Consider the following 21,681-nt stretch of genomic DNA (forward strand, 5'->3'; position numbering starts at 1 on the left):
TGATCGAATCTTGGGCAAGTAACATACCGATGACAAAGGGAACAACGTATGTTGTTATGCGGTCTGACCGATAAAAGATCTTCGTAGAATATGTAGGAGCCAATATGGGCATCCAGGTCCCGCTATTGGTTATTGACCGGAGATGTGTCTCAGTCATGTCTGCATTATTCTCGAACCGTAGGGTCCGCACGCTTAACGTTACGATGACAGTTATTATGAGTTTATGCATTTTGATGTACCGAAGTTAGTTCGGAGTCCCGGATGTGATCACGGACATGACAAGGAGTCTCGAAATGGTCGAGACATAAAGATTGATATATTGGAAGCCTATGTTTGGATATCGGAAGTGTTCCGGGTGAAATCGGGATTTTACCGGAGTACCGGGAGGTTACCGGAACCCCCCGGGATCTATATGGGCCTTAGTGGGCTTTAGTGGAAAGGTGAAAGGGGCAGCCCAAGGTGGGCTGCGCGCCTCCCCCCTCCCCTGGTCCTATTAGGACAAGGAGAGGTGGCCGGGCCCCTCTCTCTCTTTCCCCCTTCGGGGAATCCTATTCCAACTAGGATTGGGGGGGGAGTCCTACTCCCGGTAGGAGTAGGACTCCTACTGCGCCCTCCTCCTGGCCGGCCGCACCCTCCCCCTTGGCTCCTTTATATACGTAGGCAGGGGGCACCTCTAGACACACAAGTTGATCCTTGAGATCGTTCCTTAGCCGTGTGCGGTGCCCCCTACCACCATATTCCACCTCGATCATATTGTAGCGGTGCTTAGGCGAAGCCCTGCGACGGTAGAACATCAAGATCGTCACCACGCCGTCGTGCTGACGGAACTCCTCCCCGATGCTTTGCTGGATCGGAGTCCGGGGATCGTCACCGAGCTGTACGTGTGCTAAGAACTCGGAGGTACCGGAGTAACGGTGCTTGGATCATTCGGATCGGGAAGACATACGACTACTTCCTCTACGTTGCGTCAACGCTTCCGCAGTCGGTCTGCGTGGGTACGTAGAGAACACTCTCCCCTCTCGTTGCTATGCATCACCATGATCTTGCGTGTGCATAGGAAATTTTTTGAAATTACTACGTTCCCCATCATCACTAACATGCATGCCAGGCACCCAAAGAGCCCACATGTACGTGGAAGAACGACGCGGTGTCATAGGTCAGAGTCGAGGGCATCACTCGCAGCACGCCCGGCTGAACACGCCTCCGTGCTGCATTCAAACGCCTCAATGAAACCCGCCCGTGTGGAAGCCGAGAAACCCACTCTGGATACACGTCCGTTCATGACCGTGCCGCTCCCCTATCTCCACCACCATTTTGTCCACTCTTACAATGGCTTACGAAGAGTAGTTATTCCGCATCCAAGCCGGCTAGGTAGCCTGCCGGATACGAGCTATGCAGCTCGCTGATCCACCTCCCTCCCCTCGCCCGACGGAGCCAGTTGCTGCCCCAAGCCGTGGAATTTTGCCATGTGTTGTTTTCATGACCTAGCAAGATGCCCGTGCATTGCACGGAACATCAAGATGCATTTTTTTTACAAACTCCCGCATGGATGCAAGGGATAATTAATGTCCTCCTTTGCTAGTACCACGAGGCAAACACCATTAACATTGCATCGATTAGTGTTAGTGGCCTTGTATATCTGCAAATTGTAATTTTGATAGTGGCCCCTTGTATCTAAAAATGGAGGGAGAAAGATGAGAGATAAGGTGAGGAGGAGTGGGGCGTGGTGGTGACTGGTGGTCGGACTGGGCGGAGGCATGGGGATGGACGGTGCATTATGTCTAGGTTTGTATCTCTCTCACACACACCCACGTAGGCGGGGGACGTGCACAAAGGGAAGAGGTGCACGCACGGCGCACGTACTCCCGTCTCTTTCCCAACCACACCCACGAGGGTACACGGTGGAGCTCATTTCTGTATGAAAAAGGCAGCCCACGTGGTAATTTGGCACGTGTACTGGTTGTCCACTTGGTGGAGGGAGGATCGTCTACCACGGGTGAACAAACAAATTGTGACTTGACGCGTTATGTTAAATTAAAAAAAGAGGCAAACCATGTGGGGCCTACCTTAGAGGCAAGGCTCTATACACTGGAGTACTTTTGATGTGTCCCATCAACTCGCAGAACGAGGAGAAGCTTTCTTAGTACGCCGTCTCCCCCGCCCACGGGCGCGGTGGCTCGCAGGATGAGGTGAAGCTTGCTTACTAGTACGCCTTAAGCCCGGTCCCTTGCCCACGCGCGCGGTGGCTCCCAGCACGAGGAGAAAATTTTACTACTCCCTCCGTTTACTCCTCGTCCCTACTACGTACTTTGGTTAGTACTCCCTCCATTTACATATACAAGGCCACTATAAAAAATACATTTTGCATCTATACAAGGCCACAAATAGTAATCGAGACAAAAGTTACTACTCCCTCCTTTCCAGTTTATGGCTCAATTTCAAAATCTCTCCAACCAAGGTAGACGGTGAGTGGTCGAATTAATTTCGTATTTTGCACAAGTAATTAGTACGCTCATTTTTCTCAAGAAGTTATCTTTACCGAGGCATTAATTAGAACGAATGCATGAATGACCACTAAATTTCCATGAACTTGTACATGCATTGGTTAGTTTTCTCTTGACACTGCTTGCGTCGGGTGATCTAACGCACCTCGAAATCCAACATGTAATGGTACTACTAGTAGTATAGTAGAATTGAGACTTATCAAACAAAAAACGAATGTTTTTTAGATAAGCCCTATAAACCCTAGTGGGTACGTACTCCGTAAAAACAGATTTTTCCAAAACTAATTCGCTCCCTTTCATGAATTCTGTAGTATACTCCTCCGTCGACGCTCCCTTTCATAATTATGTACTTCCTGTCACCGACATGTGGGACATATAGCAACAGGGTCGACGTGTCAAGCACCAAATAACAGCGCAGAACAGCAGGGGGACGCACCCCACTCGTACCGGCCCAGTAGTAGTAATGAGCAATGAGACGTCAAATTACAATGTCGCACTTTCCGAGACGGACGAAGCAACCATTATTTCAAACTTCGGTTCGCCATCATCTCAAACCACGTACTAGTATTGCTTCTGCCTCAAGAGGGACACGCGCATCGCCTTGGTACATCATGACACGTCGGACCGCATGACAGGCCATGCTCCCCCGCCGATCGCTCGGTAAAATCACCTCATTTTTACTATACTTCCTCCGTATCGGTTTACTACATGGCATGCACGTCGTTCTAGGTTGAGAATTTAACTGGCTATATATGTGATGAACAATACTCTAGCCTTTCAAAAAATGTATACTTTTGTACAGTAGTACTATCGATGGATTGTGCCATGGAGCAAAAACTGAAATAAAAAAAGGTGGTACATATAGAGAGCGCTCGTTGCCAAATTATGCATATAGTACTATTAAAAAGGCTAGTCACAATAATGGTGTCCAGCACAATCCACCTCTCAAATAAAACTAAGAGGGTGCTTGGATACGTTTTAGTCCCGTGACTAAAAGTAGTGGGACTAAAACATGCTAGCCTCACCCATGCTTGGATCCAAATACTAAAAAGGCTAAAATCAAGTTAATGAGCATTTATTATCCTCCAAACCCTCCAATTCAGAACTCACCTCTGTTAAAGGAGAGGAGTTAAATGAGTAGAGAGAGGACTAATCCACATTTTAGTAGGGGTAACCCTGACTAAAAAATTTTAGTCTCAAGACTAGTTTTAGCCCCTCTTTAGTTAGGGGTGCTTGGAACTTTAGCCTCTTAAAGAGATTATTTTTAGTCAGACTAAAATAAGTCCCTTGGATCCAAGCACCCTCTAAGCATCCTGGAATTCTTTGACAAAACTAAGCACCCTGAAATTCTTTGACAACTAAATTCTTTGACAAGTATAGTGGCAAGCTGACTTGTGGGCCTACTAAGTTGATATGCACGATTCTAGCTCCAGTGACCATACGATGTCCATCCAACGGCCGTAGTGCTTCTTCAACCTCTGGTCTTCTTGCTCCATCCGCCCAAACCAGCGCCGGTCGTGCCTCGTGCTCCTGCCTCCCGTGGCCGGCTGCGATGCGGCGGAGGCCTCACCACCCCCTACTACTCCCACCGCTGGCCAGGCCATCCCTCTACTCAGCCACACCCCCTATTATTCTGCGGCGACGGCAGCCTCACACCGTAGTGAACCAGTGAACCCTCGTACTCCTCTACGCGTGGGCATCCACTGCCGCGTCTTCCCCGGCTCCATGTCGTCCCCTTCCTAGGCCTCGTCATCATCCACCGCCCTGGTGCTCTCGGCGCGGTGTGGTCAACGTGGTCAAGGAACGGCTTCCATCAGACGTGGACTGTACGTGGAGAGGCTGACAGCTGGGTCCACGGCCGCAGCAAGGAAGTGCCTCCTTATTACGTGCAAAATTATTATTCCTCCACCTGACAGCGGGACCCACCGGACGGGCCACCGTATTTCGCCCCCCTGACTGCTGGGACCCACTAGCTACATCTTCGCACGCAAGGAAGTGCCTGACAGTCGGGACCCTCCTGGTCGAAGCGTATGGAGCGTTGTCATTCTGGTCGCGAACGTGTACATACATATATACTGGTCAACGTAGAGTCGCGCATGTGTCGTAGTAGAGGCGGCCAGGGTGCAAGAAAGAAAATACGGTCACGTATGTGTACATACGGGCAGGGTCTCGAACGCCTACTCGCACATACGTACGGCCAGGGCTCGTGTACATGGCTGGGTCGGAACGGAGAAACATCGTCGTCGTCATGTTCATGGGGAGGCAACGGAATGCGTCGTGTTCATGGGGAGGCAACGGAATGCGTCCTGTTCGTGGGGAGGCAACGGAATGCGTCGTGTTCATCGGGAGGGCTTGGACGGAACAGGCGATGGAAACGAGGCCTGGCGTACCGCAGAACGGAAGAAACGGCCTTGTGTTCAACCGGCCACGTTCTAAACGGGATCCTGTTGATCGGGAGGGGTCTGGCATACCGCAAAACGGAGGAAACGGACCTCCTACGGTTGAAACGGGGGTCCTGTTGATCGGCAGGGGTGTGGCGTACCGCAAAACGGACGAAACGGACTTGTGTTGCAGCGCTACGGTCGAAACGGGGGTCCTGTTCATCGGGAGGGGTGTGGCGTACCGCAAAACGGTACTCCACGGGATACTGTTCATCTCCACCGTCGACCCCCTCCAGCCTCCACGAGCTACTGTTCATCCACCGTCGACCTCCTCCAGCCTCCACCTGCGACTGTTCATCCACGGGATCCTGTTCATCCAGCCTCCACCGCGCGCTACTCCACCGGCTACTGTTCAACCAGCCCTCTCCACGGGCTCCTGTTCAACCACCCCTCCATGAGCTACTGTTCATCCTACCCTCCACCGTCTACTGTTCATCCTGCCCTCCACGGGGTGGTCCTGTTCATCCAGCCCTCCACGGGGTCCTGTTCATCCAGCCCCAACCGGCTCGATCGATCGGGTTCAGTTAACAGCCATCGATCGATCGCTCGGGTTCAGTAATGCATAGCCTACAGTGCAATCGCTCGGCTTCAGTTAGAGCCAACGCCTCGCACACACGCGCGTACGTGTACGAGAGAAACGCGTATCGCTTGGCCCCCGACCTCCCATCGTAACCGGGAACTCCCCGAAATTTTACTCCCCCTCGCTTCTACCATGGTTTTTTCCGTCATGGACGGCCCAAAGAATGTCATGCAGATGCGTCTCCGGCCCGCCCAGGACGAAAAGCCCATTTTCTGTTATGATTTTTTGTCATAGAAGTAGGAGCCCACCACATCTATGATGATACCGGGTTTTGTCACAATTATCGTTCGGCCCAAAATGTCACGGATGTGTCTTTTTTTGTACTGCCACCTCCTCCTCCTCCACCTTTGCCTCCTCATCCACAGCCACCAATACTTTCCTTGGATCGCCACCATAGGAGAAGCTGACAAGGGGGAACTTCCTCCTATGAAAAGCCATAGTGCTTCCCCAGATCAAGGGTGCCCAGATGGAGCACCACCTCGACGCAACGAGCCCACCACCGCCGGCCACTCTCACCATCACCAAGGATGGCAAAGAAGAGCAAGTCGTCAACTTCGCACGCACTCTCTGGTATGCCCAACAACAACAACTTCAAGGGTTCTTGATGGGTTCTATTTCCTGTGAGATTCTTTCCCAGGTGGCCACGCTCCAGACTCCGGCCGAGGTGTGGCGCGCCATCAACGACATGTTCACTGCCCAGAGCGAGGCGCAGGCGATCAACACCCGCATCGAGCTCACCAACCTTAAAAAAGGTAACATGTCCATGGCAGAGTACCTCGACAAGATCAAAACCCTCACCGATGAAGTCGCGTGCACCGCCTCGGCGCTCTTTGATCCAGAGATCGTCTCCAAGATCCTTGCTGGCCTCGACATGGAGTATAATCCGGTCGTTTTTGCGCTTGCGGCACGGGTGGAACCTATCACGGTTCCGGAGCTACACAGCCAACTGATCAGCTTTGACGCCTGCCTCACCCTCCTCCACGGCGGCGATCTCCGGCAATCTTCCACCTACTCCGGTTCACGTGGTCGCGGTCGTGGCCGTGGTCACCAGGGCACCAACCGCGGCGGCGGCCACGGACGTGGTGTCTCTTTGGGCGATGGTGCCCGCTCTGGTGGCGGCTACGGTCACAACACCGACGGCGGCTACGGCAACAACCACGGGGGTGGCGGCTTCAACTCCAACACTGGCCGATGCACCTCCTCTTCACGTGGTCGCCCTTGCTGTCAACTCTGCAAGAAGGCCGGTCATGAGGTCATCGACTGTTGGCATCGGTATGATGAAAACTTCGTCCTAGATTCCAAACTGGTCGCAGCTGCTATGCACGAGCAAGGTGGGGACAGTGTCTGGTATGTTGACTCTGGTGCTACAGATCATGTCACCAATGAGCTAGAGTAACTGGCCCTACGCGAGACATATCACGGCAACGGCCAGATCCACACCGCCAACGGTAAAGGTATGGATATTAGGTCACATTGGTCAACTTTCGCTTAATTCACCTAATCTCCAACGTGATCTAGTTCTTAAGGATGTTCTCCATGTTCCTCAAGCTGACAAAAACCTTTCCTCTATGTCTCGTTTAGCCACCAATAACGATGTTTTCTTTGAAACTCACCCTCGCTATTTTTTCATTAAGGATCGGTCAACGAGGGCACCTCTCTATCACGGTAGGTGCGTTAGCAGCCTCTACCCCATCTCATCCGGAGCACTTAGCAACAAGCATCGTCGAGTCTACTCCATCATCAAGCCCTCTTTCGCGTGGTGGCATCAAAGATTAGGACATCCCTCATCAGTCATAGTTAGGCAAGTAGTCAATAAAGACAATCTTCCTCTGTCACATAGTTCAAATAATGAGTCTGTTTGCGAAAAAATAAAAAAATTGAGGAGGAGAAGATGATATCGGAGTTGCATGTTGCGGATGTCGTCGATGATCACAAGATCAAGATGGATGCAATGCGCTTGAAGATTAGAAAGATTAGAAAATATGCCATTCATACCGAGGCTTGGTATCATTATGCCGTTGGATCAATTGTTACCTTGGTTGCGATTATGATCGCATTTGTTTTCGCATTGAAATGTTTTACATAGTTTCAATGTATGGTTTGATTAATTAGATGCTATCGCGAGCTATATGTTGTTAGATGAGAACTATGTATGTACTTTGGTTTTAATGTGATGATGAACTTCTATTAATTTGGACACTTAATTATATATAATGCACGCAGATGAACCGGCAATGGATGTACGATGACAGACACACCTCCGAGTACATTAAGGGCGTGCATGAGTTTCTCAATGCGGCTGACGCAAACAAGAAGAATGGTTTTATGTGTTGTCCATGCACTGAATGTGGGAATACAAGGTCTTACTCTAATCGGAAAATCCATCACTCCCACCTGCTTTACAAGGGTTTCATGCCACACTATAATGTTTGGACGAGGCACGGAGAAATAGGGGTTATGATGGAAGACGGCAAAGAAGAAGAGTACGATGACAACTATGTGCCCCCTGAATATGGTGATGCTGCAACGGGGGGAGCTGGTGAAGATCAAGAGGAACCAGACTATGTGCCCAATGATGCTGCAACGGGTGAAGCTGCTGAAGATCAAGAGGAACCAGACGATGTGCCTGATGATGATGATCTCTGTCGGGTCATTGTCGATGCAAGGATGCAATGCGAAAGTCAAAAGGAGAAGCTGAATTTCGATCGCATGTTAGAGGATCACAAAAAAGGGTTGTACCCCAATTGCGAAGATGGCAACACAAAGCTCGGTACTGTACTGGAATTGCTGCACTGGAAGGCAGAGAATGCTGTGGCTGACAAAGGATTTCAGAAGCTACTGAAAATATTGAAGAAGAAGCTTCCAAAGGATAACGAATTGCCCGACAGTACATAAGCAGCAAAGAAGGTCGTATGCCCTCTAGGATTGGAGGTGGAGAAGATACATGCATGCCCTAATGACTGCATCCTCTACCGCGGTGCATACAAGGATCTGAACGCATGCCCGGTATGCAGTGCATTGCGGTATAAGATCAGACGAGATGACCCTGGTGATGTTGACGGCGAGCCCCCCTGGAAGAGGGTTCCTGCGAAGGTGATGTGGTATGCTCCTATAATACCATGGTTGAAACGTCTGTTCAGAAACGAAGAGCATGCCAAGTTGATGCGATGGCATAGTGAGGACCAGATGAAAGACGGGAAGTTGAGAGCACCCACTTACGGGTCGCAGTGGAGAAAAATCGAGAGAAAGTACTGGGATGAGTTTGCAAAGGACCCAAGGAATGTATGGTTTGCTTTAAGCGCGGATGGCATTAATCCTTTCGGGGAGCAGAGCAGCAATCACAGCACCTGGCCCATGACTCTATGTATGTATAACCTTCCTCCTTGGATGTGCATGAAGCAGAAGTTCATTATGATGCTAGTTCTCATCCAAGGCCCTAAGCAACCCGGCAAAGACATTGATGTGTACCTAAGGCCATTAGTTGAAGAACTTTTACAGCTGTGGAATGGAAACGGTGTGTCGGAGTAAATGACCATGAGTAGCCTAGCCGGCACCCCCTGGCTCTTCTGAAAAATTACAAGTCGATCCGGCCCTCAAGAATCGAAGACGTGGGGCCGCCTTCCCCTTGCCGGCTGTCTCCCTGTCTGGCTATCGGAAGGCGACCCGACTTTAGCCCTCATGAAGAAAGCCGCGGGAGGGCCGGCTCCGAGAAGCCGGCCGCGAGAAGGCCGACTCCAAGAAGCCGGCTCCCACAAAGCGGTCAACATCGTACCCTCGAAGTCTGCATCCACATAACGGCGATGTGACGGGGCGTGGCTACAGTAAAGCCTGCCACCCCTGAATCCCGGATCACGCCTGGCACAGTGCGTCGTACGGGTGGCCATGGCCCGTCCGGCACGGCACTGTTGCCACGTTGACCCTGATGTCATCCACGACGGGCTGCCAGTGCGGCCCACGGGCGGTGGGCCCCTTCGGGCAGAGAGACACCCGAAGGCGGCCAGGCCTCCCCTAGTCGGCCCAAGACAGAGCCGGCTCTCCACAGCCGGCTTGCCACCTCCCTCGAAGGAGACGCCCCATTAAGGAGACAAGACGCGGTGAGACTACAACGATCACCCGCCGGACGGCAGCACTGTAGCCACGCCCACCTCGGCGAAGCCCTCGTCACCAGGATTGAGCAACAGTAACCAGCCACCGACAAGGCCCTGGACAGTGGGGTGAAAGTGCAACTATCCCTAGGTGGTTTTGGTAATTCATAACAACATATAGCTCATTGAGCTAATACTATTCCAAGATAATTATTTCAGGAAAGCTCAATGATTGGCATGGCATGGATGTGAAAGTGGAACCCTCAAAATGCTAAGGACAAAGGATTGGCTCAAGCTCAAAAGCTCAAGACTCTTCATTTTATATTTTAGTGATCCAAGATCACATTGAGTATTTAGGAAAAGCCAATACTATTAAGGAGGGATGAGGTGTTGCTTAATGAGCCTCTTGCTTCATGTGCTTAATGATATGCTCCAAAATCCTCAACTACTTTCCCATATCCACATATGACCTAAACCCTAAGCCAAACTCGGTCCTACCGATTCTTCCTACCCGGCGCCACCGAGTTTCACTTGTCATTAGCCACTGCCAAACCCTAGCAATTCGGTTCTACCGATAAGGATCTCGGTCTCACCGAGATGGGGTTGCAAACTCTCTGTTTCCCTTTCGTAACTTTTCGGTCTAACCGAAAGAGCGAATCGGTCCCACCGAGATTGCAATGTAAACTCAGTGTTTCCCCTTTGTAACTTTTCGGTCTCACCGAGTTCCACTTGGTCTCACCGAAAGAGCAAATCGGTCCCACCGAGTTTTCCTGACAAACTCTCTGGTTAGCTAATTACCAAATTCGGTCTCACCGAATTTGTGTAATCGGTCTCACCGAGATTACGTTATGCCCAAACCCTAACCGAATCGGTCCTACCGAGTTGCATGTCAGTCCCACCGAAATTCCTAACGGTCACTAGGTTTACTATTTCGGTCAGACCGAGTTTTCTCATTCGGTCCCACCGAGATTGGTAAATTGTATGTAACGGTTGGATTTTGTGTGGAGGCTATATATACCCCTCCACCTCCTTCTCATTAAAGAGAGAGAGCCATCAGAACACACACACCATTCCAACTCATATGTTCTGAGAGAGAACCACCTACTCATGTGTTGAGACCAAGACATTCCATTCCTACCATATGAATCTTGATCTCTAGCCTTCCCAAGTTGCTTTCCACTCAAATCTTCTTTCCACCAAATCCAAATCCTATGAGAGAGAGTTGAGTGTTGGGGAGACTATCATTTGAAGCACAAGAGCAAGGAGTTCATTACCTACACACCATTTGTTACTTCTTGGAGAGTGGTGTCTCCTAGATTGGCTAGGTGTCACTTGGGAGCCTCCGACAAGATTGTGGAGTTGAACCAAGGAGTTTGTAAGGGCAAGGAGATCGCCTACTTCGTGAAGATCTACCGCTAGTGAGGCAAGTCCTTCATGGGCGATGGCCATGGTGGGATAGACAAGGTTGCTTCTTCATGGACCCGTTGTGGGTGGTTGCTTCTTCGTGGACCCTTCGTGGGTGGAGCCCTGTGTGGACTCGCGCAACCGTTGCCCTTGGGTGGAGCCCTGTGTGGACTCGCGCAACCGTTACCCATCGTGGGTTGAAGTCTCCATCAACGTGGATGTAGGATAGCACCACCTATCCGAACCACGGGAAAAACATCCGTGTCTCCAATAGCGTTTGAATTCTCCAAACCCTTCCCTTTACATTCTTGCAAGTTGCATGCTTTACTTTCCGCTGCCAATATACTCTTTGCATGCTTGATGGAATTGTGTGATGATTGCTTGACTTGTCCGAAAATAGCTAAAATCTGCCAAGAACTAAAATTGGGAAAAGGTTAAGTTTTTATTTGGTCAAGTAGTCTAATCACCCCCCTCTAGACATACTTTCGATCCTACAAGTGGTATCAGAGCTTTGGTCTCCATTTGCTTGATCTCCATAGCTTTGGTGGTCATAGCCTTGGTTTCACAACCTAGGAGAGTATGGCGTCTAGCGAGGGAAATTATCACCGTAGAGGTCCTTACTTTGATGGTACTAATTTTGCTAGTTGGAAGCATAAAATGAAAATGCATATTCTTGGACATAACCCCGCTGTTTGGGATATTGTGTGTGTTGTTTTGCAAGGTGACTTCTTTGATGGGAGAGAACCAAACCGTGAAGCTACCGCGGATGAGTTGAAGATGTTGCAATACAATGCTCAAGCTTGTGATATTCTCTTCAACGGATTGTGCCCCGAAGAATTCAACAAAATCAGCCGCCTTGAGAATGCAAAGGAAATTTGGGACACTTTGATTGATATGCACGAAGGTACCGACTCCGTCAAGGAATCCAAGTTGGATGTGCTTCAAAGCCAACTTGACAAGTTCAAGATGAAGGACGGTGAAGGTGTCACTGAAATGTACTCTAGGCTTGCTCTCATCACAAATGAGATTGCCGGCTTAGGAAGTGAAGAGATGACCGATAGATTCATCATCAAGAAGATCCTAAGAGCCTTGGATGGAAAATATGATACCGTGTGCACATTGATCCAAATGATGCCCAATTACAAAGATCTCAAGCCAACGGAGGTGATTGGAAGAATTGTTGCTCATGAGATGTCACTTAAGGATAAAGAGGAACTTCACAACAAATCAAGTGGTGCCTATAAAGCCTCATGTGGATCCCCTACATCATCAAGTCAGAAACAAGACTTCAATGAAGAATTGAGCTTAATGGTGAAGAACTTCAACAAGTTCTACAAGAGTAGAAGCAAAGATAGAAGCTCCAAGTCAAGGTCCTACAATGACAAAAGATCTTCTAGTCGAGAGCGAAACTGTTACAATTGTGGAAGACCCGGACACTATTCCAATGAGTGTACGGCTCCCTACAAGAGAAGAGAAGATTCTCCAAAAAGAAGAAGCAAAGGATCACCACCAAGAGAGAGAAGGAGTAGAGATGATCGTTATGAACGAAGATACTCACGGAGAAGCAAGGATTCGGAAAGGAAGGAAAAATCATCAAGGAGCTACACAAGACGAAGACATCAAGCTCATGTTGGTGAATGGGTATCCGGCTCCGACTCCGACAGCCACTCCGAGAGAAGTTATCACTCCGACTCCGAAGATACTCAAGATGAAGGTGTTGCCGGTCTAGCACTTGTGTCAACCAACTCCTACGACATATTCGACTCACCAAATGAAGGAATTGGAAGATGCTTCATGGCCAAAGGTCCTAAGGTAACACACCTCGAGTATGTTGATTTCAATAATGATGAAGATGACTTGTTAGGTGATGATTTGCTTGGTGACAACTCTAGTGATGAATACTATGATGAAAGACCAATTAATCATACTAATCAAGATAAAACGAATGACAATGATAAGGAGAAGATTGAGGCTCTAACTAAAGAACTAAAAACTCTTAAGTTAGCTCATGACACTATCTTCGAAGATCATCGAGAACTTTTAAGAGCTCATGAGAAACTACGCTTTGAAAAGCTCAATCTTGAGCAAGATCATGAGTTCTTAAAGGCAATCAATGATGACCTCCGCAAGAAAAGTTCTTCTTACATTGCCAAGCGTTTACTCTTATCCACTTACATGCCTCAAGTCAAGTCTAACAAGAAAGATTCTTCCTCTAGTAGTAACAATGATCATGCTAAATCCAATATTGTTGCTTCTAGTAGTTCTCTTGATTCCACTAATGATTCTCTTAGCCAAGTTACACTTGAGCAAGAAAATAGCTTATTGAAGGGAATTATAGAGAAAGGAGTGTACAAAAGCCTTGCCGGGAGTAAGCAATTCGAGGAAATTGTGCGCAAGTAACGAATGCACCGGAAGAATCAAGGTGTTGGTTTTGAACGAAAGTTCAATGCCAATGGAGTTGAGTGGGAAGAAGATCAATACCCCAAGACAAAGTTTGTCCCTCAACAAGAGAAGTATACTTCTTTCGAGGGGACACAAGCTCAAGATGATCTTCCACCACAAGGCTACGAGCAAAAAGGCAAGGACAAGCTTCAAGTGGAAATTGATGCATTTGAAGAAGCTCCTAAGACCTTAGTCAAGTGGATTCCCAAGACTACTTCAAGTTCCACTTCATCAAGTACGACTACAACTCCAAGGATTCCCATCAAGATGATGTGGATCCAAAAGAAGAAGAACTAGAGAGTTCTTGAGGGTGACTCCGCCAACATACTTCACTCTTATCATTTTGGCAAGAACAAGTGCAATCAACTTCCACATCTTGCACTAGTTCAAGGAGTCACAAACCCTCTTGTTGGTAAGACAAGGGACAAGGTAACCTAAAAGTTTTCATGGACATCATCTTTTGTGTGCATCACTCTATGTCTATGGATATCCTTGTTTGTTCCTTGTGGGACTAACCCATGTAGGTATTGAAAGTGCAATTCACTCATATGGATAGCTCCAAGATATCTACATCAACATTGAGCATCCACATCTTCAATATCTACATGAAGTCATCATCGACAAAACCCAAGGTTAGTTCATCCCTCTTAGGGGGATATCACATCTAGGGGGAGCTTTACTCTAAGACTTGAGCTAAAGCAACTCTAAATATGTGAACACAACAATGCTTTATGTAAAAGTGGTAACCCCACTTGAGCTTAAACGATGAGTATGACCTATGATCAAGTGTTCTCACTTGACTCCTAAGTCAATGTACTCATATATAGATGACCTAGTCATCGCAAATTGCTTGATAAATGCTAGAATTGGTTGTGCATGCCTTGCCACATATTTCATTTGCCATCTTATTGTGTGAGCATGCTTGTTGCATATTTTACTCATTCGAGGACATCCACTTGTTGTTTTGATTGTTCGGCTTTATTTCTTTTTGCCAAGTGGATGGACAAGAATGCCTAAGAACGTCCTCTAGCTATCTATGCTTTTCTCGTCTCAAACTCTATTCATGCTGCATCACAAAATTTGATCAAGTCAGATTCGAACCACTCTGTGTGAGGAGCGCTCGGAGTCCCCGATTTGTCATAGACTTAAACTTCCAAAACCTCTTTATGATTCTCGGTCTGACCGATACTCCACTTTCGGTCCTACCGAGATCATTAAGTTGATCTAGGTTTTCGATCTCGGTGCAACTGATTTGAACCTTTCGGTCACACCGAGTTTCAGTAACTGCACGCAGTTATGAATCTCGGTGCCACCGAGTCGTTCCACTCGGTCACACCGACAAGGTCGGGCTATATATAGTCACGGGCAAAATTTGGAAATTTCTCCGAACCCCTTCACCCGCGCGATAGCCTGCTCTGCCCTTGGGGTCTCCGGATCGTCTTCTCGCCGCCAGCAGCCTCCAGTCGCTGGTCTCCATCGCCGTCAACGGGAATTATGCCCCGCCGTTGCCGCCGTAGCAAGTCCCCGCCGAACTAGGGTATGGACTTGATCTTTGTGCTATTCCTCAATCTGATTCCTAGCACATTGTGATCATATTGTTTCTAGCCACGTTTGATAAACTTCTATCCAGTCAAAACGCTCATAGATTAGGTTTGATTCGAAAATTCTAGGTTTAGGTTTCCGCCGAAACCATCTCGGACCCACCGAGTTGAAAAACTCGGTCCCACCGATTTGGCTTATGCCTTTGCACAAGTGAGACTCGGTCTGACCGAGAATTACTTATCGGTGTGACCGATTTTTGAACTCAGTGAAACCCTAGCAGTCTCGGTGCCACCGAACTGTGACTCGGTCCTACCGAGTTCACTAGTTTAGGTTCCAAAACTGCTTCGGTATCACCGAGTTTGAAAATCGGTAGATCCGAGATGATTTCAGTGGGAAACTAAAACTATGTTTTTGGATCATTCTTTTTGCAAAAATCTCTGCATTTTGTGATGCTCATCCACTCTATCTCCTCTATAATCTATTCACAGGGTCGGCAGTCAGTTTGCAGCATGTCAGACCAGAGTGATAGCCAGAATCTGTCAGAGCAGCAAGTGGTGATGCGTGAGGGCACTAGTCCCTCCAGCTCATCTGATGAAGGCAGAGGAGCACTCCTAGCAATTTGCCAAAGGCTGCCACGAGACAAAGGAAGAAGAAAACTTCAGACTCTGAAGATGAGGACTATGTGGCAGAGGAAGAGGCCACTTCCAAGAGAATTGAACCAGCTCAAGGCACTAAGCCAGGTCTGAAAATCAAAAGGCCAGCAGGCAGGCAGCCCATGTCAAAGGCTAGAGCCTCAACTGAGAAGCCCACTTCCCAAGAGCCAGCTGCAGCTGAGGGCAAGAAAAGGAAGGAGAGGGTGAAGAAGACTGTGGCTAGGGTGCTTGGCAAAGCTTCCATCATGGAAGAGGAAGAGGAAGAAGAGGTAGCTGCACCAGTGCCCAAGGCACCCAAGCTAATGGGTGATGCCATAAGGTCAGGGGCTACTGCATCTAAGCCCAAAGCTGCCTCCAAGCCAAAACCTAAGAGAAATACAAGGAGCATTCCTGCAGCTGAGAAGAACAAGGCCCCAGTGCCTGAGACTGTTGCTGAGGATGAGGAAGAAAATGTCCTTCGGAAGCTCAAGCCCAAGATCCCAGACCACAACGATGCTCATCCTGTGGCTGAGGATATGAAGCTCAGGAGAGACTCAGGGCTCAGGAAGTGGAGAGAAGCAGATCCATATGCTTCTAGGAGAAGGACTGCAGTGGACTACAGGTTTCATACCAAGGAGCAGCAGGATTTCTATGAGACAGTGCTACTTGACAAGAAGCCAATTGTATGTGACATGAGATGGGTCGACTGGACCTATATCAAGGACAATGAAGAGTACTACCCTGGAGTATTTGATAGCTTTAGTGCGTGTGGAGTTGCATACTTTGTTGGGCAGAAGCTCACAAAGTGGAATGAGGAGCTGTGGATATGCCTCTCAGATTCAGGAGCTCATCAACTCCAAGATGGGCACGGGCGTATATTTGTTGGATAAGGAACACCTGCCCATCCGTCCAGATTTCGAAGATAATCAAGTTGTTATGACTGAGAATGAACCATCATCTGCCCATGCACAAGCTCAGAAGGAGAAGGCGAAGAAGGAGAAAGCTGCCAGGATGCCTACTCAAGCGGAGGCATGTGATTACTTCCTGAAAACCAAACAAGAGCAGCTTGGTTACCTGATTGCGTCCACCCTGCGGATTGAGCAGAGTATAGCCACCTTGACTCAGAACCAGGCGAGTTTAGGGAGGATCATGGAACAGAGGTTCTATGACTTGGACATCAAGGTGACAGAGATACAGACTGCCGTGGAGCAGCTCCAGGAGGACATGAATGAGAGGAGAGGCAGGACCACGACTGATGCTTTTGCGAGGGTCCCACGAGGTCCGAGGTCGTCTGCACTGCCAGTTGCTGACACCAGAGCTACGACGTCTGCACCAGCCACAGCCTCAGTTCCACCAGCTCCAGCATCCACTTCAGCCTCGACTCCGACCACGTCTACCGAAGGATTCGTCCTTGGAGTGCTCCGGACTCCACCACCACCTGAAGATCAAGCCTGAGCGTCGATCTAGTGCTATGCATTTTCTTGGGACTTTTTGGTAACTTGTTGCCAAAGGGGGAGAAGATGTATAGATCATAGGCTTCGAGAGAGAGAGAGTGTTGCTTTTCTCTCTTGCTTTATTTGGTGGTTTTTCGAACTTATCTGCTTTTGAGTGCTAGATACTGCGTCATTATTTGTGAGACATTGATGATCATGTGTTTGATCATAAGCTACACTTAATGCTTGCTTAATGCTATTATCTTATCTTATGTGATCATTCATTATTCTTGGTGATGAGTGCATGTATTTCATTCTTATCATTTTGAGCGCTCCACCAAGATGTATGTGACATGGAAGAGTAACCCATGACTCTAACTCTTTGTGCATTTGCAGTCCAAAGCAAATTTTAAATATGCACAAATTTAGGGGGAGCTCTTACTTATCACATACTTCTCAAAGAGACGATATATTTCATGATTATTATCTTTTGTCGAAGCTTTGATCTATATGTTGTCATCAATTACCAAGAAGGGGGAGATTGAAAGTGCAACTATCCCTAGGTGGTTTTGGTAATTCATAACAACATATAGCTCATTGAGCTAATACTATTCCAAGATAATTATTTCAGGAAAGCTCAATGATTGGCATGGCATGGATGTGAAAGTGGAACCCTCAAAATGCTAAGGACAAAGGATTGGCTCAAGCTCAAAAGCTCAAGACTCTTCATTTTATATTTTAGTGATCCAAGATCACATTGAGTCTTTAGGAAAAGCCAATACTATTAAGGAGGGATGAGGTGTTGCTTAATGAGCCTCTTGCTTCATGTGCTTAATGATATGCTCCAAAATCCTCAACTACTTTCCCATATCCACATATGACCTAAACCCTAAGCCAAACTTGGTCCTACCGATTCTTCCTACCCGGTGCCACCGAGTTTCACTTGTCATTAGCCACTGCCAAACCCTAGCAATTCGGTTCTACCGATAAGGATCTCGGTCTCACCGAGATGGGGTTGCAAACTCTCTGTTTCCCTTTCGTAACTTTTCGGTCTAACCGAAAGAGCGAATCGGTCCCACCGAGATTGCAATGTAAACTCAGTGTTTCCCCTTTGTAACTTTTCGGTCTCACCGAGTTCCACTCGGTCTCACCGAAAGAGCAAATCGGTCCCACCGAGTTTGCCTGACAAACTCTCTGGTTAGCTAATTACCAAATTCGGTCTCACCGAATTTGTGTAATCGGTCTCACCGAGATTACGTTATGCCCAAACCCTAACCGAATCGGTCCTACCGAGTTGCATGTCAGTCCCACCGAAATTCCTAACGGTCACTAGGTTTACTATTTCGGTCAGACCGAGTTTTCTCATTCGGTCCCACCGAGATTGGTAAATTGTATGTAACGGTTGGATTTTGTGTGGAGGCTATATATACCCCTCCACCTCCTTCTCATTAAAGAGAGAGAGCCATCAGAACACACACACCATTCCAACTCATATGTTCTGAGAGAGAACCACCTACTCATGTGTTGAGACCAAGACATTCCATTCCTACCATATGAATCTTGATCTCTAGCCTTCCCAAGTTGCTTTCCACTCAAATCTTCTTTCCACCAAATCCAAATCCTATGAGAGAGAGTTGAGTGTTGGGGAGACTATCATTTGAAGCACAAGAGCAAGGAGTTCATTACCTACACACCATTTGTTACTTCTTGGAGAGTGGTGTCTCCTAGATTGGCTAGGTGTCACTTGGGAGCCTCCGACAAGATTGTTGAGTTGAACCAAGGAGTTTGTAAGGGCAAGGAGATCGCCTACTTTGTGAAGATCTACCGCTAGTGAGGCAAGTCCTTCGTGGGCGATGCCCATGGTGGGATAGACAAGGTTGCTTCTTCGTGGACCCGTTGTGGGTGGTTGCTTCTTCATGGACCCTTCGTGGGTGGAGCCCTGTGTGGACTCGCGCAACCGTTGCCCTTGGGTGGAGCCCTGTGTGGACTCGCGCAACCGTTACCCTTCGTGGGTTGAAGTCTCCATCAACGTGGATGTAGGATAGCACCACCTATCCGAACCATGGGAAAAACATCCGTGTCTCCAATAGCGTTTGAATTCTCCAAACCCTTCCCTTTACATTCTTGCAAGTTGCATGCTTTACTTTCCGCTGCCAATATACTCTTTGCATGCTTGCTTGAATTGTGTGATGATTGCTTGACTTGTCCTAAAATAGCTAAAATCTGCCAAGAACTAAAATTGGGAAAAGGTTAAGTTTTTATTTGGTCAAGTAGTCTAATCACCCCCCTCTAGACATACTTTCGATCCTACATGGGGCCTTCCTGTCGACCAAGGAGCCGGCAGCCGGCGGGACCCACCAGCCGGCGGGCCCCAGCAGCCGGCGCAGAAGCCGGCGAGTGTAGTCACAGACGGTTGGGCCCCACGCCCAGCGGGATTACCATTGTACCCCCGAGGGGTGGGCCTATATAAACCCCCCGGGACACCCATGCAAAGGTTTGATCCTAGCTAGTTCTAGACACCACATAGAGAGGGGAGGAGGGCTAGCCGTGCTCTTCTTCTTCTCACAAAACAGCTCAAGGAGCATCGTGTAGCTACTTGTTCATCTAGTGATCATGCGGAGACCCCGCAGAGCAGCAGTAGGGGTGTTATCTCCACGGAGAGCCCCGAAGCTGGGTAAGATTCGACGGCGTGCATGTCTTCGCCTCATCCCGCTTCCAGGCACCGGCGACGTCTTACTGGCTCCCACAATGATAAGCCACCCGTTGGCATATGTCGCACCTACCACCCGACATTTGGCGCCCACCATGGGGCCAGGTGCACCGTCGCCCGGAGACCTGTTCTGGACGGGAACCCTCTTCCTCCCCAGCGAGCGTAGCCAGCCCGGCACGCCCGATGGCGCTTGCCACGACGCGCTGCAAGGCGTCACCAACGTCTGCGCAGTGAGCGGCCTCGCCGATCTCCTTGACAAGACCCTCATCTCCGACGAGCTCGCCTCTGACGGGGGCACCGACCACCTCGTCAACCTCCTCGGCCAGCTCCACGTCTCCGGCGAGCCTGCTGTGGACTTGGACTTGGTTGGCTCCGCCGATCCGATGCCTGTCAACTCCGACACGGCCTCACTCGACACTTTCCCCACCGACGTCACGATCTACAATGACCCACTTCCCCGGGCCGATGGCTGCGACGCTGTCACCACCGAGGTGATGGTCATTGGCCACGGCGACGCTTCTGACGAGAGCGCCCACGACGCCCCGCATGCGGCGGTCCATGACTTGTCCATCCCCCTCCCGGCCGATGTCGATGCCGAAGCACTGGAGGCTCGCCGCCTCGCCCTCCTCGCAGAGGGCCGGAAGTTGGCTTCCCTGAGACGCCTCACTAAGGCCCACCGGCACGAAGCCGACCGCGCCTCCTTTGGCACGCCGCCCCCAGGCGGGCCCAGCCGGGCCGGCGTTGTCAGGCAGCACGGCGCTGTCATCGCCGACACGCTAGGAGTCGACCGCCCAGTCTACGCCACTCCACTCGAGAACCTGCGTTCCGCCCAGGCGGCCGTAGACGACCTAGACGGATTGGGGGCCGAAGAACTCCCCCACATGACCAGACGCATCCGGCAGCTAATTGATGCGACCGCGCAGCGGCACGAAGCCGACGCCCGCGCGAAAAGCCCTCCCCCGCGCCGAGATCACGGCGCGACGTCCCGGACGCCGACTGCGAGTAAAACCCACGCGCAGCACGATAAAGAGCCGGCCGTCCTCTGGAGTCTGCGCACTACCCCAAACAAGTCAACCGGCTTCACTCCTTTCTTCCTCGTGTATGGTGCCGAGGCAGTCATCCCAACTGACATCGAGTTCGACTCGCCTCGGGTAACCATGTACACGGAGGCGGAGGCCAAGGAAGCACTAGAAGACGGCGTCGACCTGCTGGAAGAAGGCCAGCTGTTAGCCCTCAGCCGGTCCGCCATCTATCAGCAGGGCCTGTGCCGCTACCACAGCCGGAAGGTCAAGCCAAGATTCTTCCAAGAGGGCGATCTTATGCTCCGGCTGATACAGCGAACAGCCGGCCAGCACAAGCTCTCGGCCCCTTGGGAGGGCCCCTTCGTCATCAGCAGAGCTTTAGGCAACGACTCCTACTACTTGATCGACGCGCAGAAGCCGAAGGCACGAAAGAGAGACGACTCCGGCAAGGAGTCCGAACGACCATGGAACGCCAACCTCCTCCGAAGATTTTACAGTTGAAATGCAGTATGTATCATGCTAACTTTTGTACTAAGTACGAGACAATAGCCCCCCCGAGGAGAGCTCGGGGACTGCCATCTTTTATCTATGAATGAAGAATATCATGCTTATGACCTTGTCATTACATTCACTTTTTTCGTCCGGCACCGGGTTCTTCACGTAAAAGTAGGACTTCTGCCAGAGCTTCACCAACTGGATCAGCGGGATGGGCGGGAACGGATTGTTCTCGCCCATCCGCCTCATGGCAATGAAGGCTCCGCAGGGGGCGGGCACGCCCGCGATGACGGTGCCGAGCTTGCTCTGGAAGAATTCCCCCTAGAGCTCAAGAGTGGGGAGAACCCCAAGAAAGCCCTCGCACAGGGTGACGAAAGCTGATAGCAGCATC

The 21,681-nt window shown here is 49.6% G+C and overlaps 1 pseudogene; it reads left to right on the forward strand.

Moving 5' to 3' along the window:
* The first annotated feature begins 6,351 nt into the window (after positions 1-6,351).
* Positions 6,352-6,487, forward strand: LOC147981663 (small nucleolar RNA Z247; annotated as a pseudogene).
* Positions 6,488-21,681: the final 15,194 nt, after the last annotated feature.

The sequence above is a fragment of the Triticum urartu genome, chromosome 3A (assembly GCF_056163025.1).
Source record: "Triticum urartu cultivar PI428250 chromosome 3A, HENAU_Tu73, whole genome shotgun sequence".
In the NCBI taxonomy this organism is placed as follows: Eukaryota; Viridiplantae; Streptophyta; class Magnoliopsida; order Poales; family Poaceae; genus Triticum; species Triticum urartu.